Raw genomic sequence first — 6,480 nt, forward strand, 5'->3', positions numbered from 1 at the left:
AATGTCTCAATGTGTTTCAGTCTCCAGGTTAACATCTCCTCCATTACAGTAAAATAATGTCTCAATGTGTTTCAGTCTCCAGGTTAACATCTCCTCCATTACAGTAAAATAATGTCTCAATGTGTTTCAGTCTCCAGGTTAACATCTCCTCCATTACAGTAAAATAATGTCTCAATGTGTTTCAGTCTCCAGGTTAACATCTCCTCCATTACAGTAAAATAATGTCTCAATGTGTTTCAGTCTCCAGGTTAACATCTCCTCCATTACAGTAAAATAATGTCTCAATGTGTTTCAGTCTCCAGGTTAACATCTCCTCCATTACAGTAAAATAATGTCTCAATGTGTTTCAGTCTCCAGGTTAACATCTCCTCCATTTCAGTAAAATAATGTCTCAATGTGTTTCAGTCTCCAGGTTAACATCTCCTCCATTACAGTAAAATAATGTCTCAATGTGTTTCAGTCTCCAGGTTAACATCTCCTCCATTACAGTAAAATAATGTCTCAATGTGTTTCAGTCTCCAGGTTAACATCTCCTCCATTACAGTAAAATAATGTCTCAATGTGTTTCAGTCTCCAGGTTAACATCTCCTCCATTTCAGTAAAATAATGTCTCAATGTGTTTCAGTCTCCAGGTTAACATCTCCTCCATTACAGTAAAATAATGTCTCAATGTGTTTCAGTCTCCAGGTTAACATCTCCTCCATTACAGTAAAATAATGTCTCAATGTGTTTCAGTCTCCAGGTTAACATCTCCTCCATTTCAGTAAAATAATGTCTCAATGTGTTTCAGTCTCCAGGTTAACATCTCCTCCATTACAGTAAAATAATGTCTCAATGTGTTTCAGTCTCCAGGTTAACGTCTCCTCCATTACAGTAAAATAATGTCTCAATGTGTTTCAGTCTCCAGGTTAACATCTCCTCCATTACAGTAAAATAATGTCTCAATGTGTTTCAGTCTCCAGGTTAACATCTCCTCCATTACAGTAAAATAATGTCTCAATGTGTTTCAGTCTCCAGGTTAACATCTCCTCCATTACAGTAAAATAATGTCTCAATGTGTTTCAGTCTCCAGGTTAACATCTCCTCCATTACAGTAAAATAATGTCTCAATGTGTTTCAGTCTCCAGGTTAACATCTCCTCCATTACAGTAAAATAATGTCTCAATGTGTTTCAGTCTCCAGGTTAACATCTCCTCCATTACAGTAAAATAATGTCTCAATGTGTTTCAGTCTCCAGGTTAACATCTCCTCCATTACAGTAAAATAATGTCTCAATGTGTTTCAGTCTCCAGGTTAACATCTCCTCCATTACAGTAAAATAATGTCTCAATGTGTTTCAGTCTCCAGGTTAACATCTCCTCCATTACAGTAAAATAATGTCTCAATGTGTTTCAGTCTCCAGGTTAACATCTCCTCCATTACAGTAAAATAATGTCTCAATGTGTTTCAGTCTCCAGGTTAACATCTCCTCCATTACAGTAAAATAATGTCTCAATGTGTTTCAGTCTCCAGGTTAACATCTCCTCCATTACAGTAAAATAATGTCTCAATGTGTTTCAGTAAAATAATGTCTCAAGTCAGTCCAGGTTAACATCTCCTCCATTACAGTAAAATAATGTCTCAATGTGTTTCAGTCTCCAGGTTAACATCTCCTCCATTACAGTAAAATAATGTCTCAATGTGTTTCAGTCTCCAGGTTAACGTCTCCTCCATTACAGTAAAATAATGTCTCAATGTGTTTCAGTCTCCAGGTTAACATCTCCTCCATTACAGTAAAATAATGTCTCAATGTGTTTCAGTCTCCAGGTTAACATCTCCTCCATTTCAGTAAAATAATGTCTCAATGTGTTTCAGTCTCCAGGTTAACATCTCCTCCATTACAGTAAAATAATGTCTCAATGTGTGTTTGTCTCCAGGTTAACGTCTCCTCCATTACAGTAAAATAATGTCTCAATGTGTTTCAGTCTCCAGGTTAACATCTCCTCCATTACAGTAAAATAATGTCTCAATGTGTTTCAGTCTCCAGGTTAACAGGTTAATCTCCTCCATTACAGTAAAATAATGTCTCAATGTGTTTCAGTCTCCAGGTTAACATCTCCTCCATTACAGTAAAATAATGTCTCAATGTGTTTCAGTCTCCAGGTTAACATCTCCTCCATTACAGTAAAATAATGTCTCAATGTGTTTCAGTCTCCAGGTTAACATCTCCTCCATTACAGTAAAATAATGTCTCAATGTACAGTAAAATAATTTCAAGTTTCAGTCTCCAGGTTAACATCTCCTCCATTACAGTAAAATAATGTCTCAATGTGTTTCAGTCTCCAGGTTAACATCTCCTCCATTACAGTAAAATAATGTCTCAATGTGTTTCAGTCTCCAGGTTAACATCTCCTCCATTACAGTAAAATAATGTCTCAATGTGTTTCAGTCTCCAGGTTAACATCTCCTCCATTACAGTAAAATAATGTCTCAATGTGTTTCAGTCTCCAGGTTAACATCTCATTACAGTAAAATAATGTCTCAATGTGTTTCAGTCTCCAGGTTAACATCTCCTCCATTACAGTAAAATAATGTCTCAATGTGTTTCAGTCTCCAGGTTAACATCTCCTCCATTTCAGTAAAATAATGTCTCAATGTGTTTCAGTCTCCAGGTTAACATCTCCTCCATTACAGTAAAATAATGTCTCAATGTGTTTCAGTCTCCAGGTTAACGTCTCCTCCATTACAGTAAAATAATGTCTCAATGTGTTTCAGTCTCCAGGTTAACATCTCCTCCATTACAGTAAAATAATGTCTCAATGTGTTTCAGTGTCCATACGACCCATTCTGTTGGACCAAACCTCAAACGCAAATAGCGAGTTGAAACTGCTTGTCAGAGAATAAGTGATTTTTAGTATTTTTTGTTGTGAGTGGCAGGGAGAGGGGCTTGGTCTGTGTGTGTAAAGAGGGGAAGCGAGAGGTTTCATATATCAGCCAGCCCTAGCGCACACACACACAACCTCCTTGTGGGAACACACACTTCAGTCCCATTCAAAATACTATTTTCCCTAACCTGAAAACCTAACCTTAACCCTTAACCTAGCTGCTAACCCTAAAGCTAACCTTAACCCTTAACCTAGCTGCTAACCCTAACCCTAAACTTAACCTTAACCTTTAACCGAGCTGCGAAACCTAAACCTAACCTTAACCCTTAACCTAGCTGCTAACCCTAAATTTAACCTTAAACACCCTAGAAATAGCATTTGACTAACAAAATGTCCCCAGTTGGTTGTTTTGTTAGTTTACTATTCTAGTTAAACAGGTTCACTGCAGTGTGTACAGTGTACACACACATTTACACTGACTATACCAAACATTAGGAACACCTTCCTAATATGGAGTTGTACCCTCCCTTTTCGTTGTGGAACATGGACTCTACAAGGTGTCGTTCCACAGGGATGCTGGTCCATGTTGACTCATGATTCCCACAGTTGTCAAGCTGGATGTCCTTTGGGTGGTGGACCATTCCTGATACACATGGGAAACTGTTGAGCATGAAATACCCAGAAGCATTGCAGTTTTTGACACAAACCAGTGTGCCTGACATCTACTACATATCCTGTTCAAAGGCACTTAACACATAACACATGTTATGTCTTGCCCAGTCACCCTCTGAATGGCACACAAACACACTCCATCTCTCAACTGTCTCAAGGCTTAAAGATCCTTCTTTAACCTGTCTCATCCCCTTCATCTACACTTACTTGAAATGGATCAATAAGGGACCATATCTTTCACCTGGTTTCACCTGGTCAGTCTGCCATGGAAAGAGTTCTTCATGTTTTGTCCACTCTGTGTATCTAATATCTGTAGTCTGCTGTTCTGCTGATCTCTGTTGTATTGTTAACCTCAGCATCTCACTTCATCCTGTGTGTGTGTGTGTGTGTGTGTGTGTGTGTGTGTGTGTGTGTGTGTGTGTGTGTGTGTGTGTGTGTGTGTGTTCGTTCTCTGCTCCTGTCCTACTGTAGACTTCGCCAGGTGAATCTGTCTCAGAATGAGTTGACCAGCTTGCCGTCCGGACTGCTCCATCTCACCAGAGTCCAGAGGCTCTCTGCTGCTAAGAACAAGCTCACCTCCCTGTTTGACATTCCTAATGGTATGATCCACCGCATGTCAGAGTGGCCTTTGCTCTTTGTCACAAATGTATATCAGTATGTTCTTAGAAGGGTTCTTAGGATTTTATTCTGATCTCAAATTGTTTCTCTGCTATCTATTTTGTCTTTATTTGTTAATGTGAAGCACATTGTATTGCTGCTACCTTGTACAAAATGTTTTGGTTTCTACAAATGAAGATTGATGAATGAATTGATTGTCCTTTTCTGCTCCTCCTCAGGTACTAACTGGATCGGTCTGCGTAAGCTGGAGGAGCTGGATGTGTCTGACAACTGTCTGACCAGTCTTCCCTCTGCTGTTCTTCACTCTTTCAAATCCCTCACTTCCCTCAAAGTCTGCCGGAACAGACTAACCAGCTTCCCTGACCCCTGGGCCTGCCCTCTGGTAGGCAGACACTACACTAGACACGACGGCCTTGTTCCATTTGGAACCCTAGCACCTTCTTTTAGATCCTACCCTGTTTAGTGTTCTTCTCAAAGATATATATATATATTCATTGTATCTCTATGGTTCCCCTGGTAGGAATAAACTAGGGCCTGGTTCCTTTTGGTTCCCTAGCACCTTCCTGTATCTCCTGTCCCCTTTTTAAATGCTCAGTTCTGAAAGGACTGGATTGGTGAAAGGAATATGTTGGAAGCTCCAATGGAGAGCTGGGTAGAACCATCATACTAGTTGCTTACACCTATCCAGTCCTTATAGATTTGTGACCATTGTTGGCGTAGAGGTAAGAAGGTACTAGGTATTGAAATGGAAAGTGGTCATGTCATTTAAATCATACAGACTCCTCTCAGCGACGCTTCACCACCTCCTTTGCCCTCTTGTATTCAGAACTTGAGTGATGGTTTTGAAACATCTTCTGGATGATGTGAGTCATTGATTGGTGTTTCCCCCTCTGTAGAAGCACTGTCGAGCCTCATCCAATGCCATCGAGAATCTTCCCAATACCATCTCCATCTTCTGGAGAACTCAGCTGCAGGAGGTGGATTTCTCAGACAACGTCATCAAGGAGCTGCCCTCCTATATATTCGAGCTGGAGGTAAGGATGGATAGCACTAGCATTGTTTGGCCTAGGCTTCAGCTCACTGGGCTAACAGGGTTTTGAGTTGCACATGTAATTCAGGTTCAATATTTGGGCAGTCTGAGCTGTACATATCACAGGTTCAATACCTGGGCTATTATGTGCAACTCGAAACCCTGTTAGCCCACTGAGCTAAAGCCTAGGCCAAAGCAGCTTAACAACACTGTGAGCAGTGCTTCCTACGTGGTAGTTCATGGCTGATTCTGTTTGGGCCTGGCTAGAAACATTGGATTTGTTGACTTGATGGCTCTAACCTAAATAAGCTTCCCTAAACCTCCATAAGCTTTACTGTATTTGGGCAACCAGACCAAATTCACATCCCCGAGCTGACAAGGTAAAAATCTGTCGTTCTGCCCCTGAACTGTTCCTAGGCCGTCATTGAAAATAAGAATTTGTTCTTAACTGACTTGCCTAGTTAAATAAAGGTAAAAAAATATATTAAAAAAGTAACCACTCAGAAGATGAGGATTTCTGTATTAAACCTGTAGTTTACCCAATGACCTCAAGGTGGCACTGCTGTACTACTCTGCAGTCAGTGAACCCCAACTGAAACAATGATTCAAATCAAATCAAAATCAAATTTGACTAGTCACATGCTGCCGAATACAACATTTCACCTTACAGTGAAATGCTTACTTACGAGCCCCTAACCAACAATGAAGTTTTAAAAAAATGAATAAGAAATAAGTAACAAGTAATTAAAGAGCAGCAGTAAAAACAATAGCGAGACTATATACAGGGGTGTACTGGTACAGAGTCAATGTGCGGGGGCACCGGTTAGTTGAGGTAATATATACATGTAGGTAGAGTTATGAAAGTGACTATGAATAGTTGATAACAATAGCAGTGGTGTAAAGGGGGGTGGCAATGCAAATAGTCTGCGTGACCATTTGATTAGATGTTCAGGAGTCTTGGGGGTAGAAGCTGGTTAGAAGCCTCTTGGACCAAGACTTGGCGCTCTGGTACCGCTTGCTGTGTGGTAGCAGAGAGAATAATCTATGACTAGGGTGACTGGAGTCTTTGACTATTTTTAGGGCCTTCCTCTGACACCGCCTGGTATAGGTCCTGGATGGCAGGAAGCCTGGCCCCAGTGGTGTACTGGGCCGTAGGCACTACCATCTGTGGTGCCTTGCGGTTGGAGGCCGGGGAGTTACCATACCAGGCAGTGATGCAGCTGTGGAATCTTTTGAGGATCGGAGGACCCATGCCAAAACATTTCAGTCTCCTGAGGTGGAATAGGTTTTGTTGTG

The 6,480-nt window shown here is 40.7% G+C and overlaps 2 long non-coding RNA genes across 3 annotated transcripts in view; both read left to right on the plus strand.

Annotated features, from left to right (window-relative positions):
* Window positions 1-3,219, plus strand: part of LOC127927203 (uncharacterized) — a 5,642-nt gene extending 2,423 nt beyond the window's left edge. The window contains exons 3-6 of one of the 2 annotated variants that reach the window (XR_008126609.1): window positions 358-632; window positions 688-907; window positions 1,697-1,861; window positions 2,542-3,219. This is a non-coding gene — a long non-coding RNA (uncharacterized LOC127927203). Of the gene's footprint in view, window positions 1-357; window positions 908-1,696; window positions 1,862-2,541 lie in introns of both variants that reach the window. The other variant, XR_008126610.1, reaches the window with a different exon arrangement.
* Window positions 3,220-4,003: 784 nt separating this feature from the next.
* Window positions 4,004-5,184, plus strand: LOC127927202 (uncharacterized). Its single transcript, XR_008126608.1, has 3 exons — window positions 4,004-4,135; window positions 4,373-4,536; window positions 5,051-5,184. It is a non-coding gene; the product is annotated as an uncharacterized LOC127927202 (long non-coding RNA).
* The last annotated feature ends 1,296 nt before the right edge of the window (window positions 5,185-6,480 follow it).

The sequence above is a fragment of the Oncorhynchus keta genome, unplaced genomic scaffold (assembly GCF_023373465.1).
Source record: "Oncorhynchus keta strain PuntledgeMale-10-30-2019 unplaced genomic scaffold, Oket_V2 Un_contig_975_pilon_pilon, whole genome shotgun sequence".
Lineage (NCBI taxonomy): Eukaryota > Metazoa > Chordata > Actinopteri > Salmoniformes > Salmonidae > Oncorhynchus > Oncorhynchus keta.